Source organism: Lagopus leucura, unplaced genomic scaffold (assembly GCF_019238085.1).
Source record: "Lagopus leucura isolate 7727_CA_CO unplaced genomic scaffold, USGS_WTPT01 Super-Scaffold_100159, whole genome shotgun sequence".
Lineage (NCBI taxonomy): Eukaryota > Metazoa > Chordata > Aves > Galliformes > Phasianidae > Lagopus > Lagopus leucura.
The window spans coordinates 10,794,915-10,814,022 of NW_024962335.1; the positions used below are offsets into that span (position 1 = coordinate 10,794,915).

Sequence of the window (19,108 nt, forward strand, 5' to 3'; positions counted from 1 at the left end):
GAGAATGAGCCCTGAAATTGAGCCCTATGGAACCCCACTAGTGGCTGGCCACCATCCTAATATAACCCCACTTTGAGCCTGATCCACCAGACAATTGTTCAGCTATTGCATTATGTCTTTGTCTGCAGTATGCTGTACGGTTTGTCCAAAAAATATACTGTGAGACACAGTACTGAAACCTTTGCTGAAGTCCAAAAGATTTCATCAAATGGCTTCCCTCAGTCAACTAGAAGGTTGATCTGTCATCAAAGGAGATGAAGTTCATTAAACATTACTTTCCCATTGTGAACCTGTGTTGGCTGTGGTCAGTGAGTACATTGTCTGTTGGGTGTTTTCCACTAACTCCTTTAATAATCTTCTCTGCAGTTTTGCCAAGCACTGAATTGTGGCTGACAGGCCTGTAATTACCAAGGTCTCCTTTCTCACCCTTCTTGAAAATTGAGACATTTGCCAGCTTCCAGTCAATTGGGAGCTTCCCAGACTCCCAAGACCATTGAAAAATAATTGAGAGAGGTCTCACAATGGCATAAGGTAGCGCTTAATGTACGTAAGATAAATCCCATTAGGCCCCTTGAATTTCTTTGTGTCCACAAGACATAGGAGGAAGTCATGAGAAAGTACTCAGAACTGGGCAAAAAACACCAGATGACAACTTCAATTAGGAAAATCTTTAAGGGCAATAGAATATTTTGAAATTCAAATTTTATTCACAATGACTTTTAGCAAAAATAATAGCCACACAAATTTTTGTTCAAAAAGCCTTCAGCACACTGTAAGGCTTATCATCCTAACGTGTTTAAGACAAAAGAAAAAAGAGGAAAAAAAGAAAGACCTTTCAAAATACAACTGAGAAGACCATGTGATATTCCAGAGTCCATGTTATTACGTAAATAAACTCTTCTTGGAAAATTCACTGTGGCTAAGCTCAAGTTTGAAATTTCAAGTTTCAAATCAACCTTTTCAAGTTGTTAACTAAACTACACCGCATCTGATACTTCACTGGCAATTTCCTGCAGGCTCACATAACGTATTGAGAAATTTATACTTCTGTTCCACTCAGATTTGATAAACTGTAAGTCTTCCACATTTTGGAAAAATCTAAATGAAGTATTACACTGGGGGGAAAAAAAATCCAAGGTTACAACTGAGAAAAAGAAACTGAGATAAGTAAGATATTCACCCTGAGGATAAGCTTTCTTAAATGGTGCCAACATTTTTCTCTTGAAAGTATTTGTTTATAAACATTAGAAAAGGTCAAATATTTGTTGTTCATTTAGACTCAGAAAATAACATGACAACCAAAAAAAAAAAAAAAATCAGCCCACAGTTTCAGATCATTTGTATAGTTCATTTACTAAAGACATCTTGTATGCATTACATTCCACAGTGATACATTTCTTCCAACAGGCCAAAACATGTACTTGAGAGAACTCACAGGAGAAAACATCAGACATATTCTTTAAATTTCTTCACCTGTTCCAAGAAATGCCTTAAAAATATTGGATAACGGTTATGAAGACATACTCATAGAACTATCTGTAATTTGGAGGTAAAGCACAAAAAGTACTATGTGAGTTAAAACTGAGTGTTAATTTCTCAATTTCTGCTGTGTTAACAATGCTACAACAGTACTGCTTCACATTTTTAGGGAGAAGGAGGGCTCTTCCACACCAAACTATTTCCAGAGGCATTATCTCCAAAGTAATGAATAGACAACTGTACTCAGAAAGATACATGGTTAATAAACTTAATGAAAAGCAAACTGTCCCACTGCCATCACATGAATACTTCAGTGATTCAAAATAAGCTGCAAGAAAAATAAATAAATCCAAGAGAGTTTTTACAACTTTAAGGTTCTCCAATATGTCAAGTACTGTTTTTACAGCTGGATTTTATAACTATCTCATATCTAACAGTTTTTTGGACAATAGGAGATCTCTTCTTTCCAGGAATCAGATTCCTGATCATTGCTCAGAATTGCCCGAATTTTTAGACTTTGGAAAAGGATCTCTGTTTAGTAGACTCCAATTGTCCATCAAGTAACATGTTTTAAAAATTACTTATTTTTTCAAAGTCTGATAGACTTATTATTAGCTAAACATTAAGCATAACAATAAACAATGCAGGTGATACTTGTGTATATCTCAAAGCATATTCAAAACTACTTTAATGAGCTATGAAAACATGTTTTTGTCACTGCTTTTTCATCACTGAGCTCTGCACTTGTGGCTGAACTATACTAATCCATACAGTACAAAATACAACCTTCTGAATAACATAAACGAAGTTAGTTGTAGTTTGTGTTTCAGAAGGTGAAAGTTAGATAAGAGAGAACAACACTAAGAGGTTTTTTTTTAAAAAAAAAAAAGAGAGAAAGAAAAGATTATTAGTAGTAGGTATTTAACCTAAAATGTATCAGGTCAGTAAATAGATGAGTTAGTTAATACAGCAAAATCACCCAGTGTAAGTTTATCAAAAGAGACAAACAACATTTTCTTGATCATTAATACATTTTATTAAAACCAAAATAACAACAACAACACATTATTGTCAAATATGAGAGAAATGGACCAGATTTAGGATTTTTTCCAGTTTCTGCATTTTATTGCTCTTAAAAGAAATAGACAATATTAGTATAAGGGCTGCTCCGGAAGTAATGCCTCCTATTTTATTATGTCAGCAAATAATATCAGAGGGAGACGGTGATATGACAGCAGAGGGGCAGTATGAGAAAATGGCATCTGATTTGGAAGTGTATTTGAAGCAAAGTTATGTTGTTGAATTCCTCTTATGAGGAAAAAATTGCATCCACAAGGATGGTCACACTGATATTCATCAACACTTGGTGAACATTTATGGATGTTGGCACAGTGAGGGGATGGGTGGTGTATTGCAACAATGGCAACAACAACAAGAGGTCACCTCCACTGATGCAGGTTGTTATGAGCATGGCATGCAGGCTCTTGTTCTTTGCTGGTGAAAATGCACAGCTAATGGTATTGAAAAAGAGTGTTTTGTAGCTGAAAATTTATTCTATCAAATAGTGTCATTGTACTCTTTGTATCTGTTGGAGTATTCATGAAAATAAATAGGAGGATTTACATCCAGAACAATCTACATACATTTTACAAAGGACACGACACTGGAGGCAGTTAATCTACAGTGAAAAGTAACCTAGGTGAAAATACCTTTAGAGGTTTCACTGAATTATAGAGGAAAAAAAAAAATCCAGTATTTTAGTTACAATTACCATTTTCATGCTTATTGCATGTTGTCAAGTTTATGATTTAAAAAATTTAGGAAATGTCTCATAGATTTATTCCTGTTTGTTGTGACTCAAGGTTCTGTATTAAAAAGAAATTTTAAATATCCATACGTTAAAAATGAGTTTTAATAATCTTCTGTTTTTCCTCATGAGAAAGATGTCATGCAATTCCTTCTTAAATTAAATTTTAAGCCCAGTGAAATTCTTGTAATTCCAAGTCATTGAATTAGAAATTATTTTACATTTTTAAATACGAATTACAAATTATGTTCTCATATTTCTGTCAGATAAATTATTTTCTGATGTTACTGTGTTTCTTTTGCATTGCACAGGACCTGTATATAGCTAGAGAAATCTAAATCATTCCATCCTATTTGGTAATTACTATGCAAAATATACTTATTAATACAATCAGTTATAACGAAAAGCTAACATAATCTTACAGTTTCAAATGTCATCTATTTAGCAAGATGACCTCTTACAATAATATATTTTGAAGCATTGGTTTACAAATGATGTATTAAACTAGTTAAACTAGTTTTTGCTTCTCTGTATTGCTAACCATTTCTTACAATCGTATTTTTTCACTAATTTTCTATATTCAGTAAGTTCATTTTCATGCTGACAGCTATAACTCTTTTGTGCACTGCTTTCTTTTTTTCATCATTCTCATTTGTGACTAAGCGATATCTCCATTAGCAATTACTAAATCCTATAGAAAGAGGTAATCTTTAGGAAGTATTCATCTTGTTAAGTCTCATTTTTATAACACAATTTGACAGAAAGACAGAAGGATTATGTAGTCAGCTTATTAGTGATCTGTCAATCGTAAGTTGGTAGATACCCAGTGATAGTTACCTAGAAATAAGAAAATGAAATGGTATATACATACCATTCTTAATTCACCATCTGTTGGTGAATTAAGAACATCAAGAAGCAATCCTGTTGCACAGAATATATTCATTTTCTTATTTTTACAAAGTGCATCGTGATCCATTTTTTTTATCTGCAACATTACAATGTCAACACATTAGCAGGTTCAGGAAAGCAAAGTACATGGCCATATACTGTTTTGTGTTCTTACAATTTTAGTAACTTAGAAATTTAATTCCAATGTAGCATTTGCTTTACATGTCACTTCTGCAGCAACAAAATGAATTTTGCAAATAAAGAAAAGTTACTAAAGATAAGTTTTCTCAACAACTTTATATTTTAACTTTATTGCACAGAGACTGAGCAATACAAACAGATACCACTGGTCTTCTGAATTTATGACCAGTCTGCCTTCAGTGAGAGCAGTTGACAGAAAACTGGAGTTTCCCTTTCTCAAACTGCAGATCTTGTTATTTAAATAATATAATTGCTCTTCACATCTGTTAACTCATTGTGCTTATAGCAGAGTCATAGCGGTCATTCCTTACAATAATGGCTACATTAATACAACTTTGAAGGATTTTTTGTTGTTGTTGTTTTTTAATGGTTTTTGATCGGTTGGTTGGTTTGGTTTGGCTTTCGTTTGTTTTAAGCTAAAGAATGTTGCTTGGAAAAGAGGAGAAAAAAAAGAACACTGACATTAAATCAAATGATCAGGAGTATTCTTTTGTATTCTTTTGCATTCTTTTGTATTTCTTGCAACTATTTTGAAGCAATAATAAACTAAACTACAATTTTCACAAATTAAAAGAAGAATGGAAATAGGCATTTCCCTTTAAAAATAATTTTGATGTTGACTTTCTGTTAAACAGAAAATTTTCTGTTCTGTCTTTGGTAATCAACAATAAGTAATTCAGAGAACAAATTTAATTAATTTTGTTTGTCTATAGTTTGTCTTTCTGTAACTGTTATGGAGCAAACAAATTTACAATATTCTACTTACATTATTATTATCATGAAGCTTTAGTGAAAAGATCACATTCTGTCTTTGCAAAAGAAGAATACATAATAGACACATTTGTAGACAATTTTATATAAAATGTTGGATGCATTTGTTTCCTGTTACTTTTCAAGTAAATATTTAATTTACTAATAAATTACTTTTTAAAAACATCTTCTGATTAGTATTTGAAATATTTAGGACTAATTCTTAAGAAATAGCCATTGGTCTAATGGATCTTGTAGAAAATTTCCCATGTGCTTAGCCATGAAATTTCAGTTGCATCTTTTATGTTTCTGTATTTCATTACAGAACTGGCTCTCCAAACTTCCTTGATATTTCTGTTTCTGTTTTCATGAATGAAGTATAAACTTTTCAGAATTTGAAAGAAGAGTAGAATGTTACACGAATTCTAAACACACAGCTTGTCAATGGTCTAGACACTGGAGATAATCTGAATTAGCAAATGGTCCTGTTGTTTTGTATGTGACTGACAAAAACTCACTTCATATTGATTCTAGGTAGATATTTTGAAACTTTCCAAGCAGGGAGATACATGTAATGGAAACATTAATCTTCCCTTGGAAAAGAGTGGGCATTGTCTGTGTTAAGTCAACATGAACACAGAACTCTTTGTTCAAGGACTGCTTATATTAAAGAAGAACATCTTAGCCATTGATGTTGTCTGATTAAACAAGGACAGTTGTTTGCCTTGGAAAACAGGCAATGGAAGAACTGTTGAGTTTGTTCTTAGATGATCATATGAGGATAAAAAGAGTAACGGGACCATTTCCCAAATGACCACCAATGGTCACATAAGACCCCCAAGCAATGCAGTGAAAGCACAGACAGCCAGGAAAGCCAAAAGGAGCCAGGCTGTCATGACTGCTTAGCCTTGTAAAAATGTTAGTAGTAGATATTTCTTCTATATTAGATAGGCAGAATACTTGAGAATTTAATGTTAAAATATGGTGAAGAAGCTTGCATTATTGTGCTTGGTTTTTGGAAACATCCACTGGCACCTGGGCCCAAATAAATAGCAGCATCTCCTGGGCGCGTGGGAATTTGCTCATTGCACACTGGGTAATGAATCTACTTTTCAGACAGCAGTATACTCTTGAAGCAGATATGTCAGGATGACATTTTTCAGTGTCTGTTTTGTACGTTCAGTAGGAACAGTGGCAGTGTTATGGTGTTAACAAAGAGGAAATGGAAGTCTTCATTACAGTTAGCAGGTGACTAATACTTGAGCCTCCACACTAGATTAGCACAGGCAGTATGTAAGCATTTATTATGAAAACACTAGATGTTTACGACATCCTTGAGCCTATCTGAGGATAGAGCCACCATTTTTTTCTGCCAGAACTGAGGAGTGCCTTGGGGGACAGATGAGCTATCAACAACAGTCATTCCTGCCTTTAGCTACAGCACAAAACGTGCCAAGTCATAGCTCAGGTAAAAGTATGTTCCAAGCCTTCCTTCCCAGCCCTCAGCTAGAAAGGGAGGGCAGGTAGGAAATGGAAATGGCCGCTTACACTTTTGAGCCACGCATTACCTCAGATATTCTGTGTGCCTTAGACCTACTCAAAGCACAGCCAACAGCACTGGTTGGTTTCTTGGCACTCTGGAAACACATAGTTACACACACACACGCACAAGAAGCCAACAGCCTCTATCATTTGTTGAGGCGCTGCCTGTCCGAGAGAAAGCTTGAAGTTGCTCTGCTCACAACCCAGTAAGTGGACAGGAGGAGCTGCAGGGAACACACAGTGGCCAAGCACACAGCACTGATAACGCAGGTGATTCTCAGAGTTGCCTAGCAAACTTCAGGAAGTCTTCCAAGGTGCCAGAGAGCCTCCAACACTGTGCAGCCCATGGCTGCCCGAGGCAGGAAGCCAAGAGAAGGACGAAGGAGAGAGAGGGAGGGAGGAGAAGAAGGGGAAGGGAGAAAACGGGGGAAAGGTGAGTGCAGAGGCTGCTGCCCTCAGCTTCACCACACCGCCCCCTGGCGGCAACGGCTGCGGGGCGCCCCTCGTTCCAGAACGCGACCCCGAATAACCGTCAGCCACTACCCAGGAGGCGGAGCCACGCGCTCATTTAAATATATGGGAGACTCATTTGCATGCTGCGAGGATGACCGGCCTCGGGATTGGCCGGCTCCGTGGCAGCCCCACTGCCGGCCACGGAAGGGGCGGGGCCAACCGAGAGAGGGGAGGGGACACGAGAGCGATTTGCATAACGGCCCGGCGCGTGCGAGGGGAGGAGGCGGTGCTGGTGCCGGGAGCGGGGTCCGATTTTGAATCTACGGCGGCAGCGCGGAGGAGGCGGGAGCGGCGGCTGCCGGGCGCTGAGGCAAGAGCTGGGCGGGCACGGCGAGTCAGGTACTGAAAGATCCCGGCGGGCGGCGTTCAGCATTCCGCGGCTGCCGGGCAGCGGCAGCGCTCTATGTGGAACGCTGCCCTGCGCGGCGGCGGCGGCGGCGGAGGCAGTGCGCATGCTCCGGGGCTGCAGCTTTGCACACGCGCCGCGCGCACACACGCAGTAGCGCAGCTACGCACATACTGCATGGGAGCACGTGACTCGGCTCCAGTGCAGGCGGCGGCGCGCATGCGTGGTGCTGTTTTCGTCCAGAGGTGGCAGCAGGTGGGGAGCGTGGCGCGGGGACGCGTGTTCCTCCCTCCCTCACGCGTGGAGGACCCCCTGCGGCGGCGGCCGCGGCTCACAGGTAGGTGCGGTGTGGTACAGGGGGCACGTGGCGCCGTGCGGGGTCCTGGAGGCGCAGGGTGCCCTTCAGCGCCCAGGGGGCGGCCGTGTGACCGTCGAGCGCTGAGGTGAGGCGTGGGCGCTGTGGCGCACAGGCGCCACGCGGCTGTGAGGGTGGGACGGCGGAACCCGAGTGCTCCGCTGGGTGCTGTGCGGGGCTGGGAGTGGCTGTCTGCGTGCTTCTGGCTGCTTTTCGGGGATTTCCTCCACAGTATGGCGGGCGCCAGGCCTGAGCGCTGCGCTATATGCATTGTGGGGGCAGCAAAGAGGAAAATGCTTGTTATTTTTGCGCTGGTGTGTGGTGGTTGGACTTGAGATGGAAGTTCTGAAGCGCACAGGCTTGTGTGCTGAGAGGAAGGAAGAGAAGGAAGAAAAGGCCCGGTTGCCCTCAATAAGCTGTTGGCTCGCAAGGCTGACACAGAGGCCTGCGTCAAACATAACGAGGGACGCGTCGGTCTGGTATTCCTGTCAAAAATACACGTGCGCATCTGTAGTGCTTTTAAAATAACTAAAGCATTGAAATCAAATGAGCGCTACATTGTAATTTAGATGTACGCCTCTGACTGTCAGAGGTGGATCATTCCCCATTTCTTAACCCTCAACAGATATTCAGTGGAAATGCCTACGTGACAATGTTCTGTTGCGTAACAGTGATGTTGCAATAACTCTAATGTTGTAACGACAGTGTGACCATTATCGCGAGGAGGGTTTTTGGATGGAAAAATTGGGTGGAATTGTTGGGGGAGGAGAGGAGATGGGCACTGCCCGGCCCAAATGTTTTTGGCAACAAGCATTGAGATTAAAATGGCAGTCCTTGCGCAATCACAGACAAAGAACACTTTGTGCATCTGGCTGCCTTACTGAACAAGGTTTCTAAATAGCAGAGCTAGAACACTTAGTAGCATGCTCCTGTTTGGTGAATATCCCAGATCAAGCAAGCAAATACATTATTGTTACGATAAATTCATTGGGGTCTGCATCTGTAAGATCAGAATACTGTACAAGCATGCTGTTTGTCTTTCTCTTGCAAGTTTGAATATATTTCAGGATGTTATCTAGCATAATTTTTTCCCTAATTACATTTATTACCGCTACTAATTTTATATTCTTAAGAATATGGAAAGTGTGCTTAGTGTCTGATTAAGTACGAAATGAAAAAAAATCAGATATGAACTTTCTATACAGGTGAGTTTATATGAACATAAAAAATAATTATCATCTTCTGATTATTTACTGTTTTCTACAGTCCCAAGGGAAGGTATGAAAGACAGTATTACTTTGAACATTAAGAATTCTTTGGGGGAATTAGGGGGAGATGCACAGAAGAAGGTACTATTTGGTATGTGGTCATGGGTAGGTAATTTCTCAGTTTTCAGACTACTGAAGTGGGACTAATAGTGGTTGTCAGAACTAGCATAAAATGAATTCTCTAATGCTTATGTGGGGACCTATACAATTCATGAATAATGCCAATTATACCCACTATTTGTTCCTCATATTTGGTGGTTTTGTTACTATTTGGTGTGCTTCACAAATACCAAATCAAGTTCTTATGTACATATAATGCATAAAAGACTATTCATTTTAGATAGCAGTATGTTTTTATAATTAATAACTGAATAAATATAGGACTGTTTTTGTTGCTGTTTATAATCAACTGCTCATTGTGTGTTCTTTTCAAACAATCTTGATCTTCACGTTCTCATTATTCTATTTCTAGCTTAGTAGACCTACTACATTGCTCAGAGTAAAAGCTTTCTTATCAGTTGCAACCTTGCCACAAAGTGTAGCAGTGCTGAACTGATATTCTTGTGATAACGTGGCACAGTTCTGTATTTTGCTGTATAAATTATTTTGGCAAGATTATCTTGGCTGTTGTACAGACTTGAAATTGATCATACTTAACAGAATTGATTCATAGTAAGATACAGGATTACATGGATAAATTAAAACAGTCATTCCAATACTGTTTTTGAGGAACCTCTTTAAAAAAAATTGCAGTGCCATGCTAATATAGTAATTCAGCATTAATATGAGTGCACTTTAATGGTTTCTGGACCAAGGTATTCATAGATGAGTTATTTAAATACTAATTCTGTGTTTACTTAAACATCTGGTTTTATGTTGATATTTAGTTAATGTTAAATTAACACAGTTGTGCAGTTGAATATATGGAAGTGAAGTCTGAGTATGTTCCTCTGATGTCTTAGCACTCAGATGGAGTTTTTTGAGACTCGATGGCTGTATTAACACATCATTCCCTCTGTGTTCATGATGCTTTGTGAGTAGGTGATTTACCGCTGCAGTCAGAGTGTGATATTGTTTCTATTCTGTCTGGGTCTATGGAAGTGATTTTTTTTTTTTTCCAAATATATTAGTTTTGTTTAAACCAAGTAGTGACAGCTATTTAACTTAGAGAGTTTTCATCTACAGAGCTCTAAGACCAAATGCTAGAGAACGCAGTATTGTACAGGCACGGTTCTTGGGTTCCAGATGAAAACATTTCAGGTTTAGGTTGAACATCTAGAAGTGCAGATCAGAATTCAGGTTTTGATGTAGTATTTTTGTAGGTGTGGTAAATACAGACTTCTCTTCCATTTAAAGCATTGTTACAATAGGAATCAAAATGAATACTTGCTTATAGATGAAACAGCAAATCTGAGTTTAAGGATGTTGCAAGCTACTGTAAATCCTTGTAAGCTTGAAGGCATTTTTGTATATGAAGTTTAAACTTAAGTTTAGGCAATGTGGAGTTTTAAGTGGTTATTCAGAAACATTTATTTATTTTCTTGAATTTGTTGCAAAGTTAATTTTGATGGAGTAATAGATTTTCACAAAGAAAAGCTTCAGTGTAGTGGGTAATTTTAAAGCATTTTGCATATACTGAAATCATTGTCTACTCAAAAATTTGCTAAGAGGCTTGTCTTTTGGGCATTTGAACTTTAAGTGTGCTTTATTGAATGCTTTGACTACTAATAGTTGATTACATGTATGGCTGTTCTTTCCCTTGTTTTTGCAAACTATGCTTTTTTCCTTGTTCTTGTATTAGGCAAGTAGTGCTTTTAAACGTTTTAAATTTCCAATACTAGTGTTGATGAGTACACCAAACATCTCTGCTGGCAAGAATAATCAGTCCTGAAATAAACAACTACAACTGGCGACAGATACATGCAGTTACGTAAGCTTAGTGTTTTCATAAAAGAATGGATGGAGGGCATGTTCTACTTCTTTGGTAAAGGTTAGGAATAATTCAGTGTTAATTTCTTTCAAAATAGCTCCATCTGTTCTTGAAGTTATTTAAAAATAGCTATATTTGGATTTTCGAGGAAGGTTACATGACAAAGCAAGGCAGATATGGCAGTACTCCCTCCAGATCTCATGTACTGTTGCCTGGATGAGAGCAGATGATTGGTGCTAATGAACAGATCTTAGCTGGGATCTTGTATTATATTTTGTTTACATTAAAGTCATGTATTTGTCTAACACTCCCCTGCCTGTAGCCCCTCCCTCACTTCATTGTTCCTCCCTCCCCTGAATTCTCAAATCAGTTACGTCTTCAGGAGCAAACTGAAAAACCAAAACAACAGCAGCACTAACAAAATTACTGAAGGGATTCTAGGTGTATCTGGAAGAAAAAAAAAAACAAAAAACAACAGTGGTGCAGTATATTATGTAAGAATTAGGTATGTGAATTCTTTACTAAAGTTCTTCAGTGTTCTTGATTTGTGGTTTGTTGTTGTTAGCAGCTTCCTCATTTCTATCTTCCTTTTTTTTTTCCCAAGTGAAATTATTGATCAACTAATGTTTCAAGACAGCTGGTATTTTAAAAAGGTAAAAAAAAATTAAAAAAAAAAAAAAAAAAAAAAAAAAAAAAAAGCTGCTCTTCAAAATTAATTCCTAATCCTTGTCAGTTCTAGCCATGATTTGGCTCTGTTTCTGGCTGTTGATGTGTGACATGGATTCTGAACTGCCTGGAGTAAGGAAGAATTTGGAGTATGTGATACAAATTCTGGATTGCAGACCTAGCAAGGCTGCATCTTTTAACATCTGACCGATCTTCATTTATTTTTGTTTTCTTTTTGCAGCTACTCAGAACACCACTGGTAATGTTGCAGCCATGCATTAACCGTTTTCTGCCTGTCTAAGAAACCTTTTATCTGGCCCCCCTCTGCCTTTGCAGTTTGTTGCAGTGTAGCAAGCAGGGAGGTGGTCTGCTGTATGAAAGCTTTATCCACTGCTGAGTTGCCACTGAATGGCTGGTCTTGAGTGCACATTGCAGCCATCTTAATCATATTTTCAGTGTAGCTGAGACAGTGCAGTTTCAAAATGGCTGACAAAGTGTTGATTGCAGCAGTTTAGCTTGATTGTGTGCAAATAAGCAGAGCTGTTGACATCACATGCTTCAGACCTTGGAGGTAAGCACCAGCTCTGCTTTGCTGAGGAGCAATTCTATCATTTTGGCTGAACAAAATTTGGAATTTTAACCTCTAGGAAATACTCTGAAGAACTGTAATTTTTTTCGTGATAACAGGAGAGTGGTTGTCATGTTGTTGTTGCTTTTACTCCTCTCACTGACTTAATTCATAGATCTCTATCCTTTCTCAGTTACAGGGTAGGTTGGGAAGATGTCAAAGGTCGCACTCATATGTATTGTTTAATAAGTGATTTAATTGTGGTTCACATCCTTACCAGGCCAGAAGAGCTCTTACTTCATGCTGCTCATTTTTCAAAATCTTGCCTCATATATTAACTAACATATAAAATAAACTCTTTATCAAGTGGCTAGATTTACATTTGATATTGTATTTTCAGCAAGTTAATTTTTTTCAATGTTAAATTAAAATTTCAAAACCTGCATAAATACACTGGAATAGCAAAATTATATAAATATTAAATTATTTTGCTGGTAGCAGTTATTGTTCAAGAATAACAGTAGTATAAATCTTGCAGAACTACTGCAAATAATAAAATGAAAGATTCAAAGTAAATTGTTCTTTTATTATATGAAATCTGAGTTTCGAGGTGCTAGTGGCTTCATATGACCTAGGTATTTACTGCATGTTACTTGTTGAAGGTTGCCTGGGTATCTGTCATAGTTGATACGTGTTGGTGTCCAAGACCATGAAAACAGGAGAAAAGCAGTGCTCTGATCAAAGGAGTATGAGAAAGAAGATGCTTTTCCACATTAGTACTTGTTTGCGTCTGTCTAAATTACCTAATTAAGGTCTTCATGGGGTCTTAAGCTAGACGCTAGTTAATTTAAGAGTAATTAAGTAGGAAGTTACTTGAAGTTCTCATGAGGCATCTCAGAAGCAGCAGAAGAGCTGAGTAACTCATCAGTATTTGAGTAACTTCATAATATTTTTCCTGTCTGAAGGTGAACTTAATGCAAAAATTGTGGAAGCCCGTATTAAACGCTTAACAGTTTATTCCTTCAATATTTTTGCATTTTGATTCATGGTTATTTTTACATGTCCTGTAACAAAGTACTTCATGGTTAAATTAGTTTTGAAAAATCTGCTCACATAAATGATCTTCTAGTGTTACTGGCATTGCACCATTTTGAAAAAATGAAGTATTTTGAGCAGACAGTGCATGTCAGAGATGTTGCATACTTACCGTTGTGTCTGGTGTAAAGAAGTGATTATTTTAAATTCCTGTGTTTTAGTGATGTTTTAAGGGCAGGTTGATTCTTGACTTCAACTAATTGTAAATCTTGTAAATCTAGTTCTCGTAAGATTTTCCTGCTTTAGGATAACAGGTCAGTGATAAGAATAATAACAATGTATGATTGCAGGTGAAGCTGGTAGGTAGTCTTATTACTTGTTTTCATCACTGGTGCAGTTTTTTTCAGTCATTCTTGACTTAAAGAACTTTAGTTTGTAGTGGCCTTTGTTGATTGGATAAGATAGTTAAAGAGACAGAAACCACTTGGGCACTTTGGAATGTCTGAGAATTTGGACAGTAAGGCCTATTGAAATCTTGCTAACATGTGCCTTATTTATAATAAATGCTTGTTAGTAGCGTAACGAGACTTGAAAATACGTGGAAATTGTCAAGCAGTATTGGCTCTGTTTTCTGCTGTTTTTTAAACCTCTCATTCAGGGGAACATGAAAAGGGAAGGTAGCATATTTTTTTGACTTTCATTTAAGGAGCGGTTCTTAATACTTGTTAGACTTCAATACATCAGTTCTCTCATACAGTCCTTTTTGTGCTTTTTTTTGGTGTGTGTGTGCTTGAAAACCAAACCTTTATGTCAGTTAAGTAAGTTAACTTCCATTTTAGAAAAAAACCACGATGCACGGAGATTGCCAGGGCTTAGAGGAAAGCTCTCCTTGTCTCCACAGTGTTTTGTTTCCTTTGTTCTTTGATTTACTTTATAACAGGACATTTTGAAAAACATTATCATTTTTGGAATTGCTGTAGGAAATAACTGGTTCAGAAGGGAGCTACAGAGTGTTTCTGTTGTAGTAAAGTGTGTGATGTAGATGGATGGTTTTTTCTTCAGTAAAATGGACGTTGGGATGCATGCAGTATGTTAGGTCTTGAAATCAGTGTTAACATGGAAAACCTCTTCTGTTTTCAGAAGTCCGGGTATACAGTAGCTGAAAAGATGACTCTTTTTCCCTTCCTCCCATGTTTTCAGTATTTTTTTTTGTTCTTTAGTAGTTGAAAAACATTGATTACCTACATGGAAGCATGGCACTTTAATGGATGCAAAGAGATGCTTTTATTAAATATGTAAATCAGTTGTGCGTTACTTGATTCAGAAGTGGTTGTGTATAATGAGTTATCAACTTCAACTTTGTTTTTAATGTGAGATAGATGCATTGTCAGACTGGGCTCTGTGTTCTTGTTTGCATTTCCTCCGCTTTTAAGACCTGCATTCTGGAATGATTAGTTTTGTACTTCTGATAGGTGAGCTTGGAGGGGTAGGTTTCCAGAAGCACCTAAGTTCCTAATGTAACATATTACATATATTATATGTAACATATATAACTAATATAATGTAACTAATATAGGGGTAACAATACTGCATACATGTAAATTTCTAAGAGAAAAATACCCAACAATATTTCACCCTGAAGGAGTGAGTAAATTCTTACTTTTTTCTTTCTTTTTGAAAGGTGCATTTAAGAAAACACTTCTACTTTTTACTTGTTCTTCATGGAAGTGCTCATTGCATTTGTTTGTTACTAAGTTGTAAACTATTAGCATGCCTTGATTACTTTCATATTCCTTTTAAAACTAAGAATTGTCTCAATTTGCATGGCTGCATCTTATATTTCAGAAGATATACTGGGACCGAACAATTTCAGGTGGAATTCAAAACAAACTGGAATGGATTGCTCAATTAATGCAATACTCTTTAATCCATGCAACTAATTTTCAAGCGGCAGATTTGATTGGAAATAGTAAAACTAAATGGTTATGAAGCACTTAAAACTGCTTTGAATCTTGAATATTTAATTAGGTTATAATTAGTTTAAAACAGTTATGTTTTATCTTTAGCTGTAAACTTTACAATGGTTTTATCAAGAATATATTTTCAAAGGAGTTAGCAGTGAAGCAAGATAATATTTTTTTCTTGCGTTGTCTTGATTTGTAGGTTTAGGTCCTTCCATTTTTCAGTATTTGTTCAGTAAATAAATTCATCATGTAAATTTCAAATGACCAAAACTTTTACATGAACATACATACTCACACATAAATGTGTGTGTGTATTTGGTAATGAGACAACCAGCATTTTGCCTTTCTAAAAGAAAGGGAGCACAACTTTTTACTGTAGTGCTATTTAAACTTACTTCTTTTAGATGCTTTCACAGGATCACACAGAATCACAGAATGGCCAGGGTTGGAGGGGACCTCAAGGATCATGAATCTCCAACCCCCCTGCCACATGCAGGGCCACCAACCTCCCCATTTAATACAAGACCAGGCTGCCCAGGGCCCCATCCAATCTGGTCTTGAACACCTCCAGGGATGGGCATCCACAGCCCCTCTGGGCAGCCTGTTCCAGCACCTCACCACTCTCTGGAAAGAACTTCCCCCTAACATCCAACCTAAACCTTCCCTCCCTTAACTCAGAACCATTTCCCCTTGTCCTGCTGTTATCAACCCTTTCAAAGAGTTAACTCTCCTCCTGTTTGTAGGCTCCCCTTAGGTACTGAAAGGCTGCAATGTGGTCACCCCGCAGCCTTCTTTTCTCCAGGCTGAACAAGTCCAGCTCCCTCAGCCTGTCTTCATAGGGGAGGTGCTCTGGTCCTCTGATCATCTTCGTGGCCATCCTCTGGACCCACTCCAACAGCTTCCGGTCTTTCTTGTACTGGGGGCTCCAGACCTGGACATAGTACTCCAGCTGGGGCCTCACAAGAGCAGAGTAGAGGGGGACAATCACCTCGCTGTCCCTGCTGGCCACCCCTCTTCTGGTGGACCCTAGGATACCATTTGCTTTCCAAGCTGCAAGAACACACTGCTGGTTTATGTTAAGCTTTTCATCCACCAAGGTCCTTCTCCGCAGGGCTGCTCTTAAGGACCGCTCCTTCCAGTCTGTGGATGTCTGGGATTCCTCCGGCTCAAGCGCAACACCTTGCACTTTGCTGTCTTGAACCTCATCAGGTTCATCCAGGCCCACCTTTTAAGCCTGTAGAGGTCCCTCAGAATGGCATCCCTTCCTTCAACTGTGTCAACCGCACCACTCAGCTTGGTGTTGTCAGCAACTTGCAGAGGGTGCACTCAATTCCATCATCAGTGTCATTGATAAAGATGTTAAAGAGCACTGGTCCCAAGACAGACCCCTGGGGAACGCCGCTTGTTACCGGCCTCCACCTAGACATAGAGCCATTGATGACCACCCTCTGTCTGCAGCTTTTCAATCAGTTTCTTGTCCATGGGATGGTCTTCCCATCAAATCCACATCCCTCCAATTTGCAGATAAGGATGTAGTGGGGGACCATGTCAAAGTCCAGGTAAATTATGTTGGTCACCTTTTTCTTGTCCACTGATGCCATCACTCCATCATAGAAGGCCACCAGATTGGTTAAGCATGACCTTCCCCTGGTGAAGCCATGCTGGCTGTCACAGATCACACACCCATTCCTCATGTGATCAAGCATGTCGTCCAGGAGGATCTGTTCCATGATCTTCCCAGGCACAGAGGTGAGACTCACCAGCCTGTAGTTCCCAGGGTCCTCCTTGCTCCCTTTCTTGTAAATGGGAATGACGTGACCCATCCTCCAGTCATCCGGGACCTCACCTGACAGCCACGACTTTTCAAATATGAAGGAGTGCAGCTCAGCAACCACCTCAGCCAGCTCCTTCAGAGCTGTGGGATGCACACCATCTGGCCCCATAGACTTGTACACATTCAGTCTCATGAGGCGGTCTCAGACCTGCTCTGTCTTCACAGTGGGGGGGGATTTACCACCCCGGTCCCCACCTGGAGGTTTAGGGCTGCATGGCTCAGGGATGTGAGAAGTACTGGAATCCTGGCTGCCAGTGAAGACCGAGGCAAAGAACTCATTCAGTACCTCAGCCTTCTCTTCGTCCCTTGAAGCCACTTCTCCTGTTACATTTACCAAAGGAGGTGCACTTGCTTTGTCCTGTCTCTTCTGTACCTGTAGCCAATGTACCTGTAGAAAGTCTTGCTATTGTTTTTCACGTCCCTTGCCAAGTTCAGTTTGCCTGCACCTTGGCTTTTCTGATCCCACATCTGCAAGTCCAGGCAGCATCCCTGTATTCTTCCCAGGTGACACGCCCTTGTTTCCAGAGCTTGTACGTGCCTTTCTTTGTCCTTAGCGTGCCCAGCAGGTCCTTGCCGAGCCATGCCGGTTTCCTACCTTCTCTGCCGCTTTCTTATTCGGAGGGATGGAGAGCTCTTTTGCTCTCGGTGGCATCTTTGAAGAGTAGCCAGCTGTCCTCAACATCTTTGTTTTTAAAGCCAGCGTCCCAGGGGATGTTGGCCAACAGTCCATTGAACAGCTTAAAATTTGCTCTTCCAAATTCAGGGTCCCTATGCCACTCTTTGGCAGGCCCACATCCCTTGAGATCATGAACTCAACCAGGGTGTGGTCACTGCAGCCCAAGCTGCCTGCGACCTTAATGCCTTTAATGATCTCAAGAGGCCTCCACCAGGATGTCTGACTTTTCAGCCTTTATGCAGATCCTTACCCATAGAGACTCTACCTTACCGTTCCCAGCCCCAGGCACTCTCTAACATAGAGAGGCAAGGCACCACCCTTTCTTTCTTGCCTGTCCTTTTTGAAGAGCTTATAGCCATCCATTGCAGCACTCCAGTCATGGGAGCAGTCCCACCATGTTTTTGTAATCGGGAGCTACCAAGTTCGTGGCTGTTACGTGAATTATTTGCTATGTTTCATGCTTTGGAAAAGACGCAAAGACTGAGGAGAAGGGAATGTTTTGGGCTGTATGTAAATGTATTGCCAAAAGGGGGCCCAGGGCCATAAGGTTTTCTTTTGTGTTTTTTTTTTTTTGTGTGTGTGTGTGTGTGTGTTTTATTTTTCTTTTGAGCTTTTTAATACAGATTTCATCATGATTTACTTGTAAGATGAACTTTGCTGATGAAATGTTTGTACAAATTACTCAGTTGCAGATTTTTTTGTACTTTCCTAATCTGAGGTAAATCAACTGTGACATTTAAAATTTGAGGATATTTTCTACCGTATGTACCGATTAAAACCATATAGGTATAATAATTATTTTGAGCACAACTGGCCCCATTACTTTTGACTGTAACATCTGCTCTTTGAGGTCATTTCTGATCACAGACTAGAAAATTGCATTTGTGTTTGAAGGAAGAGTCCTCCAGTGGTTGCTCTGTTTTGTGTTTTTTTGTTGTTGTCTGTATGGTTGTCTTTGACTGTACTGAGTGTGGGAAATAAAGGCAGCCATTTCAGACTTTGTTTTTGGTAATGCCACTCCCTGAAGGATGGAAAGGAATATGCTAATGGCTTTTTTGTTTGTTTACCACATTACTCTCCCATACAAAAATAAATAATAACAAAAAAACCCACTACCTTTTGGAAGTATTTAGAATGGTCAGTACTACTTTTCAGGATGGATAAGGCTGCTTTGGCTGCAGCACACAGATGTTGCTACGGCTGATCTGGAGCTTAGCAAGTCCTCTCATTAATTCTCTTGTTCTTTATAATTTAATTCATGTGTTCCTGAATACCGAATGAACAAT

General features: G+C 39.3%; 1 protein-coding gene across 4 annotated transcripts in view; it reads left to right on the forward strand.

Moving 5' to 3' along the window:
* The first annotated feature begins 7,452 nt into the window (after positions 1-7,452).
* LOC122190075 (activating transcription factor 7 interacting protein) overlaps positions 7,453-19,108 on the forward strand; it is a 152,651-nt gene continuing 140,995 nt past the window's right edge. For 3 of the 4 annotated variants that reach the window (XM_042889781.1, XM_042889777.1, XM_042889780.1), the window contains exon 1: positions 7,453-7,519. The gene's annotated coding sequence lies outside the window, so the exon portion shown is untranslated. Of the gene's footprint in view, positions 7,520-7,752; positions 7,864-19,108 lie in introns of those variants that run through there. The other variant, XM_042889778.1, reaches the window with a different exon arrangement.